Source organism: Heterodontus francisci, chromosome 18 (genome assembly GCF_036365525.1).
Source record: "Heterodontus francisci isolate sHetFra1 chromosome 18, sHetFra1.hap1, whole genome shotgun sequence".
Classification (NCBI taxonomy): Eukaryota; Metazoa; Chordata; class Chondrichthyes; order Heterodontiformes; family Heterodontidae; genus Heterodontus; species Heterodontus francisci.
In genome coordinates this window covers 77,479,985-77,494,384 of record NC_090388.1, presented here as the reverse complement: position 1 = coordinate 77,494,384, position 14,400 = coordinate 77,479,985, and positions in this window count along the sequence as shown.

The window sequence follows — 14,400 nt, the reverse complement described above, 5'->3', positions numbered from 1 at the left end:
ATGTTATACTTGCTATCCTACACAATGGCATTTTGTAAAGGGGAACATCCAGAGCACAACTCTACATTTACTAATAACACACTTAAATAGGGGCAAAGTAAATGTAGCAATACAGAATCATAGAATGATACAGGACAGAACAATGTCATTTGGCCCATCATGCCTTTGTTGGCTCTTCAGTAGAGTTATGCAATTAGTTCCATTCCCCTGCTCTTTCTCCATAGCCGTGTAATTTATTTCCCTTCAAGTATTTATCCAGTTCACTTTTGAATGTTATTGAATCTGCATCCACCACCCTTTCAGACGATACATTTGTGATCAAAGTAACTGGTTGTGTTTTTAAAAAAAAAATTCTCATGTTGCTTCTGCCTCTTTTGCCAATCACCTTAAATCTGTGTCCTCTGGTTACTAGCCCCCTGCCACTGGCAAATGTTTCTCTTTATTTGCTCGATCAAAATTGATCATGAGTTTTGAACACTTCTACCTAATCTTCTCTGCTCTAAGGAGAACAACCCCAACTTCTTCAGTCTTCCCGCATAACTGAAGTCCCTCAACCCAGGTACCCTTCTAGTAATTCGCTTCTGCACCCTCTCTCAGGCTTTGACATCCTTTTTAGTGTGGTGCCTCAAACTGAACAAAATAAACCAGCTGAAGCCCAATCAGTGTTTTATAAAGGTTTAGCAAAACTTCTTTGCTTTTGTAGTCTATTCTTCTATTAATAAAGTCAAAGGTCCCGTTTTCTTTATTAAAAGCATTCTTAACTTGTCTTTCAAAGACCTGTGCACATATATCCCCAGGTGTTCCTGCACCCGTTTTAAAATCGTACTATTTAGTTCATATTGCCTCTCCTCATTCTTCCCACCGAAATATATTGCTTCACACTTCTCTGTGTTATATTTCATCTGCCATGTCGATGCCCATTTCACTAGTCCTGTCATTGTTTACCGCATTTCCCGGTTTTGTATTATCTGTAAACTTCGAAATTATGCCCTGTATGCCCTAGTCCAGGTTATTAATATATATCAAAAAGAGCAGTGGTCCCTGGAGAACACTACTGTATACCTCCCACCATTCTGAAAAATAGTCACTCACCGCTACTGTATGCTTTCTGTCCCTTAGCGAATTTGTATCCATTCTGCTACTCTCCCTTTAATCCTGTTATGACAAGGTGAGAAAGGTGTCTAGGGGTCTCTTTTAATCTTCACCTGGTCTTATTGTAATAGGGTTTAATTTTTAAACACACTGTGTTTTGAGCTCCCCCTTGGTGAATCCTTGTTCACCACTTTCCAATTATAAGGCAAAGAAATGAACACAAACAGGTTTCCTCAGGTTTAAAGAAGAAAAGTGAAATTTAGTAAACCTTAAACTTAAACTCTAATTCGGTTAACTCCTACAGATATACGATGCGCTCATGCTAACATGATACACACATGTAAATAGAAAGAGAAAAGAGCAGAAGAAAAATAAAGCAATCAGAAGAGTTTCTTGTTTACTGTGCTTCCAGCTCACTGTAGTCCCTTTGTAAGTAGTCTTGCTTTTCATTGGGACCCAGTACTTTTCTTAAATCTTGTTCGCTGCAGGAGGCTTTTCTCTAATGGGGTTCATGTGTCTTCAATGGGTCTTTAGTTTCATGAGAAAGAGATGAGAGCAGACAGGAGAGAGGTCTTTTCAGTCCAGGAGCAAAGAGCTTTCTGAATTCAAATTCCCTGTGGCAAGTTCAAATTAAAAAAAACTCCAATAGTCACTTAATCATGTGACTAAATGGTCTGACCACTTCTGTGATTGAAGAAGCAAAGACTGGGTCCCTTGTTCCAACACTGTCTGCTAGTATGCAAGAAAGGTCTTTCTGGTAAGGGGCTTGGCAATTCCTTGTGATAGGCCCTCTTTTCTTCCCAGCACCAATTTTAAGTTTTAATGTTCATGTGGCGAAATATGTGTCTCTTGGCAGGTGGCGGGCTTGCCTGACAATCCTATGAGCTTTAATTTGGCTAACAAGTCTATTATGTGATAATTTGTCAAAAACTTTTGAAAGTCCATATGAACTACAGCAACATCATATAAGTTAGAACAGATTTTTGGAAGAACTTCTCCACACAAAAAGGACTAGTATTAGGAATACTCTGCAGCTAGGGTATTGGAGGCAATAGCTTCAGATTTTCACAGAAGCTTGCAGCACAGAGGAGACCATTCTGCCCATCATGTCTGTGGCAGCTGCTTGTCAGACCAATTCAAAACCATTCCCTCTATCCTGCTCATTTCCCACATCTCTGTATCTTTCTCTGATTCAAATATTGATCTACTGTAAAGAATGCAATGATCTCCATCTCAACCCAAAATTCCCATGCTCTAACAAACTCCCTGGGTACTGAAATCTCTCCCAATCATTCTCTTCACTCTCATAATTAGATTTGTGATAAGCAATGGGGTGAAAGGTTATTGGGGGTAGGCGGGAATGTGGAGTTGAGGTTACAATCGGATCAGCCATGATCCATGATTGTTGCATGGCTGAGCAGGCTTGAGGGACTGAGTGGCCTACTCCTGCTCCTAATGTATATGTATGTTCATATGTTCATAATCTTTCCTGATTCAATCTATCAAAACTCTTCATAACTTAAAAACAAATCTATGAAACTTTATTTTAACCTATCTGCTGCAATGGAAGTGGTCCCAGTATCTCAAATTTCTGCTAATAACTATAATCCCCCATCTCTGACATCATACAAATAGAGTTCCTCATCTGGTGATCTGTGCCTCAGGTTTTCTAGGGCTTTAACGTCCCTTCAATTATAGGGCACCCAAAATTGCTAAGTGCTCAATTGCCTTGCTGAAGTATATCTTAATCTCTTTGTTCCTGTACTCTGTACTTCAATTTATAAAACCCAAATCATTCAAGATCCAGTTAGATGACATGATGAGGAAATAGTTAACTTTTTTGTGGTTACATGAGTTAAAATGGGTTAAACAGACTCTCGCATCCGTATTCATAGAAACTTGGAAAATCTAACAGCATTTAAAAAGCTATTAGGCCCATCCTCTCTGTGTCAATTGAAAAAGAACTATTCAACCTAATCCCACTTTCCAGCTCTTGCTGCATAAACCTGTAGGTTAGGCACTTCACGTGTATATCCAAGTATTTTAATAAATGCGATGAGGGTTGCTGCCTCTACCATCTTTCCAGGAAGTGAGTTCCAGATCCCACCATCCTCTGGGTGAAAAAGTTTCTCCTCAACATTCTCTAATCCTTTGGCCAAGTACTCTAAATCTATGTTCCCTGGTTCTTGATCTGTCATAGGAATATAGGAAATAGAAGGAGTAGTAGGCCATTTGGCCCCTTAAGCGTGCTCTGCCATTCAACTAGATCATGGCTCATGATCTACCTCAATGCCATTTTCACACTATCACACTATCTTGTGTACAAGATTATGAGGGGCATGGACAGGGTGGATAGGGAGCAGCCGTTCCCCTTAGTTGAAGGGTCAGTTACGAGGGGACACAAGTTTAAGGTGAGGGGTAGGAGGTTTAAGGGGGATTTGAGGAAGAACTTTTTTACCCAGAGGGCGGTGACGGTCTGGAATGCACTGCCTGGGAGGGTGGTAGAGGCGGGTTGCCTCACATCCTTTAAAAAAATACCTGGATGAGCACTTGGCACGTCATAACATTCAAGGCCAAGTGCTGGCAAATGGGATTAGGTAGACAGGTCAGGTGTCTTTAATGCATCGGTGCAGACTCGATGGGCCGAAGGGCCTCCTCTGCACTGTATTATTCTGTGATCCCCATATCCCTTAATGTCTTTAATATCTAGAAATCTATCAATCTCTGTCTTGATTATACTCCATGACTGAGCCTGCACAGCCCTCTGGGGTAGAGAATTCCACAGATTCATTACCCTCTGAGTGAAGAAATTCCTCCTCATCTCAGTCCTAAATATCTTGCCTCTTATTCTGAGATTGCGTCCCCTGGTTCTAGACCCCACCAGCCAGGGGAAACCCCCTTCCTGCATCAACCCTGTCGAGCCCTGTAAGAATTTTGTATGCTTCAATGAGATCACCTCTCATTCTTCTAAAATCTAGAGAATATAGGCCCAGTCTCCTCAATCTCTCCTCATAGGGCGATCCCAGGAATCAGTCTGGTGAACCTTTGTTGCACTCCCTCTATAGCAAGTATATCCTTCCTTGAGGAGACCAAAACTGTACACAATACTTCAGGTACAATCTCACCAAGGCTCTGTACAATTGCGGCAAGGCTTCTTTATTCCCGTACTCAAATCCCCTTGCAATAAAGACCAACATGTCATTTGTCTTCCTAATTGCTTACTGCACCTGCATGTTAGCTTTCAGTGACTTATAACCAGGACACCCTGATCCCTTTGGACATCAACACTTCCCAATCTCTCACCATTTAAGAAATATTCTGCATTTCTGTTTTTCCTACCAATGTGGATATCTTCGCATTTTTCTACATTACGTTCCATCTGCATATTCTTGCTCACTCACTTAGCTTGTCTAAATCCCCTTGGAGCCTCTTTGCAGCCTCCTTACAAATCATTCCCACCTACTCTTGTGTCATCAGCAGACTTGGAAATATTACATTTGGTCCCCACATCCAAATCATTGATGCAGATTGTGAATAGCTGAGGCCCAAACACTGATCCTTGCAGTACCCCACTAGGCACAGCCTGCCAACCTGAGAATGAATTTATTCATACTGTCTGATTTCTGTCCGTTAAACAATTCTCAATCCATGCCAGTATATTACCCCCAATCCTATGTGCTCCAATTTTGCTTACTAACCTCCTGTGTGGGATCTTACCGAAAGCCTGCTGAAAACCTAAATACACCACATCCACTGGTTCGCCCTGATCTGTTCTGCTAGTTACATCCTCAAAAACTCTGCTCAGGGAAATAGGTCCTTCCTATCCACTCTATCTAGGCCCCTCATAATTTCCTACACCTCAATTAAATCTCCCCTCAGTCTCTTGTGTTCCAAAGAAAACAAACCCAGCCTATCCAAATTTACCTCAGAGCTAAAATTCTTCATTCCTGGCAACATCCTTGTAAATCTCCTTTGTACCCTCTCTGGTGCGATCACGTCTGTGATTTCCTCGGGACTTGAGTTAGGCTTAGCTGAGATTGGGATAGCATATGCGGCAAAGACAGAGAGACAGAAACTGCAGCTTCTGAACATAAAGGCTTCTCCTTTTATTCTGTCTTAGTTTTACTTTCTCTTTGCTAGCATATGTGTTCTACAGCAGCCTCTAGAATAGACAATGTACGATGCGATTGCGATTTCAAAACACTACAGCATCTTTCCTGTAATACAGTGACCAGAACTGTACACTATACTCCAGTTGTGATATAACTGGTGTTTTATACAGTTCTAGCACAACTTCGCTGCTCTTATGTTCTGTGCTCGGCTAATAAAGGAAAGTATTCTGTATGCCTTATCTACCTCCCCTGCTACCTTCAGGGTCCTGTGGACATGCAGGCCAAGGTGCCTCTGTTCCTCTACATTTCTCAGTATCCTACCATTTTTTGTGTACTCCCATGCCTTGTTTTCCCTCCCCAAATGCTTTACCTCAAACTTCTCCAGACTGAATTCTATTTGCCACTTTTCTGCTCACCTGACCAGTCCACTGATATCTTCCCGCATCTTGTGCCTTCAGCAGGAATTGGGCAGTTTTGTCATTGATAAAGTGCCATTGTATAGGCCAGTGAGTGTAGCAGTAACATTCTCTGTAATATATACACTAAAAAGATTTGCACAAAAATCCTTCAGGACCCCATATGCTTCTCATTTTTCAAGCTCCTGCCATGAGATTCTGCATTCAGATGAGGCGCAACCAAATTAGGATGATCACATGTATTTGCTAGGCCGTCCTTGCCCTGATGGAACTAGATCCTCGAAAAGCTCTCTGTAAAAGAATGAAGATGAGTTTCATCAGTTGAATGTTTTGTTAAGTATGCAACTCCTACACCAAAAGACAGGTGACATTTGTTTGATGATTATGCAAAGGTTTTAGGTGGGGTTAGAATGAGGAAGAATAGTGTGAAATTAACTTCACATACTATTGACCTTGTATCATGCTCCCTCCTAGTTAGAATCATAGAATCATAAAATGTTACAGCCATTCAGCCTGGCGTGTCCGTGCTGGCTCTCTGCAATAGTAACTGAACTAGTCCCACTCCGATTCCCTGTCCCCATCGCCCTGCAAATTGTTTCTCTTCAGGTACTTATCCAATTTCCTTTTGAAAGCCACAATTGAATCTGCCTCCACCACACTACTTTTCAGATCCTAACCACTCACTGCAGAAAAAGGTTTTTCCTCATGCCATTTTTTGCCAATCATCTTAAATCGATTTTCTGATGAGCATAAGTCACATTATTGAGACATGATAACCTCCTTGGTTCTGGTAGACTCCCTTGATGTGTGACCATAAAACAGGTGTCATGCTAGGCCCCCACCTGCCAAGAACGAGGCACATTAATTTTGTCATGAGTATTGATATTAAACTGTTATTGGAGTTAAGAAAGGACTTGTTAAACAGATCAGCTGTGGCTGGAAAAGACATTTGCATATTAACAAACAGTATTTGGAAGGACAAAGCAGCCGTTCCCTGACATTCAACCCACAATGGACTTTCGATCACCAGATGTTGAAGGTGGGGGAGCTCATGTTCCAGGTTGACTGCTAAGATGGCCGAATACACAAATGGACATGGTCAAACCAACTAGTCACATGACTAACCTGCTGGGCAACCTGAGTTTTTTGAATTTGTACAAACAGTTTGAGGAGAAAGCTGTTTGCTCCTGGACTGAGAAGATCGTTCTCCTGTCTGCTCCCATCTCTTTCTCATAAGCCTCTGAATCCACTGAAGCCACATGAACCCCAAGAGATAAAAGTCTCCTACAGCGAATAAGGTTTAAGGAGAATACTGGGTCCCAACAAAAAGCAAGAGCGACCTACAATCAAGGACTCTGCAGTGAGCTCGAAGAACTGTAACAGCAACTCTTCAGATATTGTCTCAAATCTTTCCACTTTATTTTTCTTCTGCTCTTTTCTGTCTCTGTTTGCATGTGTGTATCGCGTATGCATGCTAGTGTGGGGCGCGACGTGTATATGTAGGCATCAGCCGAACTAGAGTTTAAGTTTAATAAATTTCAACTTTTCTTCTTTAAACCTAAGAAAGCCTGTTTGTGCTGGTTTCTTTGCCTTGTAATTGGAAAGCGGTGAACAAGGATTCACCAAGGGGGAGCTAAAAAACACAGTGGGTTTAAAATTAAACCCTGTTACAGTAAGACCAAGTAAAGGCTGAGAGGGACTCTTAAACACCTTTCTCACTTGGTCATAACACAGCTCTTTGCTGCTCTCTCAAATTTAGAAGGAGAAGGGGTATTTTCTTTATACCTTTCCATTCTCGACATAAGAAAACATTTTAAATTGTCCTTTTCCTTCTGCTGCAAATAAAAATATATATTATCACCACTGCACAAGTTGTGGAATTAGTGTAATTAGATTACGTGATAGTTAACTATGATTTCTTCATATCATTCCTGCTTGGCCAGTCAAGGTTATAGAACAAAGAACAAAGAAAATTACAGCACAGGAACAGGCCCTTCGGCCCTCCAAGCCTGCGCCGATCCAGATCCTCTACCTAAACATGTCGCCTATTTTCTAAGAGTCTTATGTTGCTATCAACCCTCATTTCTGTATAATCTAGACCTTTAATATGTTTAGACATTGTGGATAAATATTGCCAAATGGTACTTGAAATTACTCAACCAAAAATTTTTAGATGTGAGTTACTGCTACTGTCTTTCTTCTTCTTTTGGGCCTCCTTATCTCGAGAGACAATGGATACGCGCCTGGAGGTGGTCAGTGGTTTGTGAAGCAGCGCCTGGAGTGGCTATAAAGGCCAATTCTGGAGTGACAGGCTCTTCCACAGGTGCTGCAGAGAAATGTGTTTGTCGGGGCTGTTGCACAGTTGGCTCTCCCCTTGCGCCTCTGTCTTTTTTCCTGCCAACTACTAAGTCTCTTCGACTCGCCACAATTTAGCCCTGTCTTTATGGATGCCCGCCAGCTCTGGCGAATGCTGGCAACTGACTCCCACGACTTGTGATCAATGTCACACGATTTCATGTCGCGTTTGCAGACGTCTTTATAGCGGAGTCATGGACGGCCGGTGGGTCTGATACCAGTGGCGAGCTCGCTGTACAATGTGTCTTTGGGGATCCTGCCATCTTCCATGCGGCTCACATGGCCAAGCCATCTCAAGCGCCGCTGACTCAGTAGTGTGTATAAGCTGGGGGTGTTGGCCGCTTCAAGGACTTCTGTGTTGGAGATATAGTCCTGCCACCTGATGCCAAGTATTCTCCGGAGGCAGCGAAGATGGAATGAATTGAGACGTCGCTCTTGGCTGGCATACGTTGTCCAGGCCTCGCTGCCATAGAGCAAGGTACTGAGGACACAGGCCTGATACACTCGGACTTTTGTGTTAGCCCCACCAATTAGCATTTGAATCAATATTGCGTTGAACACAGCTACAGAATGAATGAAAGGAAGTTACTGCAGCAAGCCAGTTGTTAGCGAGGACTCAGTAATACACCTTCATGTTTAAGGTGTTTAGAAATTTCAACATTGAGAACTGAAAATCAAACAACCAGATTACACTAAACAAATGTCAATTTTATTTTTCATGTTTTTAGCTTTTGAATTTATGTGAACACACTATCCATTCTGTAGACCCAACCATATATGCATGTACATTGTAAAACCTCAATAAATATGCAATGAAAAAGTCTTTTTCTGAATGGTGCAATTCTGAATTTTAAGAAAATGCAACTTTTAGTGATGCTTTGTTATTCTTTTTGTGCTATTTAATTATTAGGATGATATCATTGATGCTGCCTTGTGTTGTGCACCTATGCTGTGCAACTAACCACTGGATCTTAGACTCATAAAAATGTCAGTGCATCAGAACTATTAAGGTTAATCCCATTTCCCTGCCTTTCCCCATATCAATAAATATTTTTCTATGTGTTTATCTAATTCCCACATAAATGTGATGCAATTGATTTCCAAGCCTGTGCTTGAACATATTTTTCTAATCTCCTCCTTTCTAATATGAACTGTATGGTTCATCAATCAATATAAATCATTTTTCACTATTTAGCCCTTTAACTCCTTTCAAATTTTCAAACACTTGTTAGATCCATTTTAACCTTCATTGCTCCAAAAAGAGACTTTTTCAAGTCTCTTGCCACCATGACATCTTCTCATCCTCTCTTCAACACGATGGCTCTCCATTACACCTTTTCCATGACTCCAATATTCTTTCTAAAACAGGATGCTCAAACCAGCAAACAGTACTTCAAATGTATCAAAGTCTTGTACGAACTTATCATCGCTCTTTGCATTGATATTCAGTTCCCTAAATATAAAACCCAGAATGCCAATGTCCTGGTTAGAAAGAAAGAATGAACTTGTATTTACATAGCGCTTTTTGCAGCCTCGTGACATCTTTACGGTGTTACGACTGGGTGGGAAGGGATCTAGGGGTTCCCTCTCAGCCTTTGCCTGGTGTAACCGTAACAGGGTTTAATTTGAAAACACCGTGTTTTTAGCTCCCCCTTAGTGAATCCTTGTTCACTGCTCCAATTGTAAGGCAAAGAAATCAAACAGATTTCCTTAGATTTAAACAGGAAAGGTAGAAGTTTATTAATCTTAAACTCTAATCTGGTTAATGACTATGAATATCCGACATGACCACGCTGGCATGCATACACAATAAACACGAGCGCAGATAGAGACAGAAAAAGTAGAAGGAATAAAGGGGAAAAGTTTGAGGCAATATCTGGTAGTTACAGTCCTTTAAGTTCAATGTGGAGTCTTTGGTTGCCGGTAAGTCTTGCAATTCGTTGGGGCCCAGGTCACACTTCAACTTGTTCCGATGTAGGAGACTTTTCGCTCTTGAGGTTTACGTGTCTTCCATGGGTCCGGTGGCTTGGGAGAAAGTGAGAGAGCGAGATAGACAGCCAGGCAAGACTTGCTTGTTCCAGCTTCAGTTGTACACTGCCTTCTCAATTCAAACTGTCCTGTGGCTAGTTCAAAAAACCTGTGACCAGCTGGTTTAACCAGTCTTGGCTCTGTGGATCATATCATCTTAGCAGGACATGGGATGCGCTTCCTTACACCTTCAATGTCTGGTGATCAAAATCCATTTGAGTTAATTGAAGCAGGGAATAGTCCTTTGTCTCCACAAGCAGCATCTCTTAGTATGCAATTGTCCTTCCAGCCCAGTTTTTGGTGATCTTCAAACAAGTCATTTCTTCACTCCAGCAACAGTTTAAAATCAATGTTCATGTGACAAAATTAATATGCCTCATTCTTGGCAGGTGGGGATCTGCGTGACAACAGCCAATGAAGTACTTTGAAGTACAGTCACCATTGTAATGGAGGGATACAATGCTGTAATATAGTTTTACCTCTCTGATATCCTGCTTTTGAAGATCTGCGTAAATGTACTCCCAGGTCTCTCTGCTCAGACACCCCATGTCAGCATCAGCATCAGCATCAAGCACTCCTAGGTATATTCCAGGTTAGTTGAAAGGTGTAGTTCCTTCTACTTTGCTGCAGGTAATTGAAAGCTCCATGGGTTTTGAGAAAGTTTTTGAAAGAGGAGAGGCAGAGGGGTTTTGAGAGGGAATTCAACATAACAGGACATAGAGGCTGAAAACTGCCATTTGTAATGGTGTGGAGGGAGAGTGGGATGCTCTGGCCATGAGAGTTAGAATATTGACGGGTGTGGGAGGGAGAATAACTCTGGAGGAGGTTGCAGAGGTAGAAGGGAACAAAGTAACGACGCACTTTAAAGATAAGGATTTTAGATCTAATGTGCTGGGGGACAAGGAGCTAATATAAATCAGTGAGGACTGACCTGATGATTAAACAAGGCTTAATATGGGACAGGACATTAACAGCTGGATTTTTGATAAGTTCAAGTTTATGAAGACCAGCAAAGACAATAGTATAGACATTGAGTCTTGAGGAGCTAATGGAATAGATGAAGGTTCCACTTGCGAGGAAATAAAATAAGGGTGGAGATGGAAATGAGCAGAGAAATGTGGGATTCGAAACTCAGCTCAGAATGGAGCAGCACGCCAAGGTTGCGTATCGCCTTGCTGAATCTGAGTGGGAGGCAAGGGGTCAGTATTAGGGTAGTGGAGCTTGTTGTGAGCACTGAAAGTAACAGCTTCAGTCTTCTAAATGTTCAACTGAAGGAACTTGTGCCTCAGCCAAAACTTAACACACAGTCTGACAGCACAGAAACCGTGGACAGATTGAAATTTTCCTCCCTAACAGCACCTCGGCTGTACCTGCACCATATATACCTCAGTGGTTCAAGAAGGCGACTCACCACCACCTTCTCAAGGGCAATTAGGGATGGGCAATAAATGCTGGTTTTGCCAGCGACCCTCACATCCCATGGATGAATAAAAAAAGTGTTGGTTGCAATCAAATCGTAAGCAAAAGTAGTTCCAGAGAATCAGCAACAGAGAAGAGGACTATAGGGTGATCAATTCAGGTGGGCAGATTATGAAAGTGAAGGAGGGAAAGTGCACCACGGTCAGTATGATAGAATATATAATTTGAACAGGACAGACTCAGCATTGTGATATGGATAGACATTGGGATAGAGTGATTCAAATGGGGAGTTTGATGAGAATTGGACCTGCAAAATAATTGCACAATCCAAGACCTTAGACAACAAAAAAGGGAGTGTGGGGAGGGGGGGTGGGGGTGGAGACAGAGAGAGGAGATGGATTTAGAGTAGACTTTTTAAGTAAAGAAATTATGGTCGTGGTTTGGAAGGGAGTGGGGTGATGCATGTGAGAAGGAAAACTAGGTGCCAAGAGTGATAATCAGGAGTTGGGTAGAGGGCAGGTGGCAGGTCTTGTGTAGGGGATGGATTTAGAAAGGGCAAAAGAGGGGAGAGCCAGAAAGTAATGAAAGGTTGTAGCTATAATGATTGTGGACATTTGGGCTAAAGGGGAGAGGAAGCAGCAGAGGCAGCTGCATGAATGGTCTCAATCTTGTAGACAAAAAACTCCTTGAGCCTCTCACATTTAGTTTTGTAGCCAGGTGTGAATGGGGAAGGAGAAGACATTTGAGAGTATAATTAAACATGGAAGGGAACAACCTAGGGCTGCCCTTTCCTTTCAGGGTGATGTTTGAATAGTAGAAAGTTTAGCCAGAAGAAGGTAAATCATGGTAAAGTTTGATACAGTTGTATCAGATCTGGTGGTTCATAACAAGATGGGTTTTGCATCAGATACACTCAAGTTTGATCATTCATGACGTAAGGGAGCAAAGATGGGTGGGTGTACTGGTAAGCAATGAGAATAGGAGGCAGTTTTCCTTTTTTTTGGATGGGTCAGGACACCAAAGATGGAGATAAGGAGAAGATTTACTAGGAAAATAGCAGCAAAGGTGTATCTGCAGCATCTGCAGAGGTAACATTTCAGGTCAATGACCTTTCATCAGTACAAGTTTCGGCCTGACCTGGTGCGTTTTTCCAACATTTTCGGTTTCTAACTGACAAAGAGTTCTTGGTATGAGCCTACATAGAAGTTATTTGCCTTTCCAACAATCTTTACCAGTATCTCTCAAAGCTGATTTGCCTAACAAATTGTGGTGCTAATGAAACAATACACCGTTCGTGCTTTAACCACCTCAATTTTTTTCATTGACTTTGATATATCATTTGCCAGTTTACATCACTTTCCAACATTTCAGAAAGCTTGTTTGTGCGTCATTCTACCCATGAGCTCCTCTGTATGACAGGTAGCACCATTGCAGATAATTAGTTTTTGCCGTTTCCTCTCTTTCCCTTCTCCCCATATCCCCACACCCCACTTCCACCACCTTCTTTGTTTTGTTGGAGTGGAATATCCCAGATTTTCCTGGGTTGCTGTCCTTGTCAATGCCGCCAGCTCCTTTTTCTCTTTCCCACCTCCTTCCAAATGCTACTGGACACTGGGATGCTCTGCCAAGATGCCATTAGCTTAATAATAACAACACAAGAAATTTGAGTAGGAGTAGGGCATTTGGCCCCTGGAGACTACCCAGCCATTTAATACGATCATGGTTGATCTTCTACCTCTGCTACACCTTGCTGAGCATTCCTTGATTTCCTTAGTCAGCAAAAATTCACCAATCATTGACTTGAATATACTCAACAACTAAGAATCCACAGCTCTCTGGAGCATAGAATTCCAAAGGTTCACAGTCTCTTAAGTGAAGAAATTTCTCTTCATCTCAATTCTAAGTGGCTGACCCCTTATTCTGAGTCTATGATCTCTCATTCTAGACCCTCCAGCCAGAACAAAGAACAAAGAGAACAAAGAACAAAGAAAATTACAGCACAGGAACAGGCCCTTCGGCCCTCCAAGCCTGCGCCGATCCAGATCCAGATCCAGATCCAGATCCTCCCAGCAGATACCCTGTCAAGTCCCTTAAGAATTTTATGTGTTTCAATGAGATCACCTCATTCTCTTAAACTCTAGGGAATATAGACCTATTCTACTCAATCTCTCCTCAATGGACAATCCCTGCATTCCAGGGATCAGTCTAGTGGACCTTAATTGCATTCCCTCTATGGCAAGTATGTCCTTCCTTAGGTAAGGAGACCAAAACTGTATACAGTACTCACCAAGGGTCTATACAATTGCAGTAAGACTTTCTTAATAAATAAAAGCAAAATACTGTGGATGTTGGAAATCTGAACTAAAAACAAGAAATGCTGGAAATACTCAGCAGGTCTGGCTGCATCTGTGGAGAGAGAAGCAGAGTTAACGTTTCAGGTCAGTGACCCTTCTTCAGAACTAGCAGATATTAGAAATGTAAAAGGTTTTAAGTAAGTAAAGCGGGAGTGGGGCAAGAGATAACAAAGGAGAAGGTGTAGATAGGACAAGGTCACACAGAATAACCAACCAGAAGGTCATGAAACAAAGGCAAACAATATGTTAATGGTGTGTTGAAAGACAAACCGTTAGTACAGATAGGGTGTTAATGGACTGAAAAATGAACAGCCACAAACACAAACATGAAAAAAGTGGGTAGGCAAACTGAACAAACTAAGATAAAATAAAACAAAATAAACAGAAAAAAAATTAAAAACAGAAAAAATAAAAAATAACTAAAAATAAAAGTAAAATGGGGGGCCCGTCATGCTCTGAAATGATTGAACTCAATGTTCAGTCTGGCAGGCTGTAGTGTGCCTAATCGGTAAATAAGATGCTGTTCTTCGAGCTTGCTTTGATGTTCACTGGAACACTGCAGCAATCCCAGGACGGAGATGTGATTTGAGAGCAGGGGGAAGTGTTGAAATGGCAAGCAACCGG